This window comes from Aquila chrysaetos, chromosome 9 (assembly GCF_900496995.4).
Source record: "Aquila chrysaetos chrysaetos chromosome 9, bAquChr1.4, whole genome shotgun sequence".
Classification (NCBI taxonomy): Eukaryota; Metazoa; Chordata; class Aves; order Accipitriformes; family Accipitridae; genus Aquila; species Aquila chrysaetos.
The window spans coordinates 14,954,203-14,954,660 of NC_044012.1; positions in this window are offsets into that span (position 1 = coordinate 14,954,203).

A 458-nucleotide genomic window follows, 5' to 3' on the forward strand; every position below is an offset into this window, starting at 1 on the left:
GGGAGCGCTCTCTGCCGCGGGCAGGCGGCGGCGTGCGGCGGCACGGCGGAACGCGCCGCCGCCCGCGCAGCGGCAACGGGAGCGGCCGCGACGCGCTCCCCGGCCGCCGCGGCTGCGACCCCGGCCCCGGCCCTCCTCAGGGACTCCCACCAAGAGCCGGCTTCGCCGTTCCCTTAGGAAACGCCCTGGATTCGCCCCCTCCCCGGTCCGCCCGGCATCTCCGGCACCGGGAGCGCGCCCCCGCCCGCAGGCGGCGGCAGACAATGCGGGACCCCGGGGCCGGGCCGGGCCGGGCCGGGGAGGCCTGTGGGTGCGGTAGTTCCCTGCCCATCACCTGATGCTGTGGGCAGGCGCAGCCGAGGGCCGCAGGAACTACAAAACCCGCCAGGCACCGCGCCTGGCAGTCTCGCTGGTGCAATCCACACCTTCGCACACCCCGGGGCCGGGGTAGGCGCTGG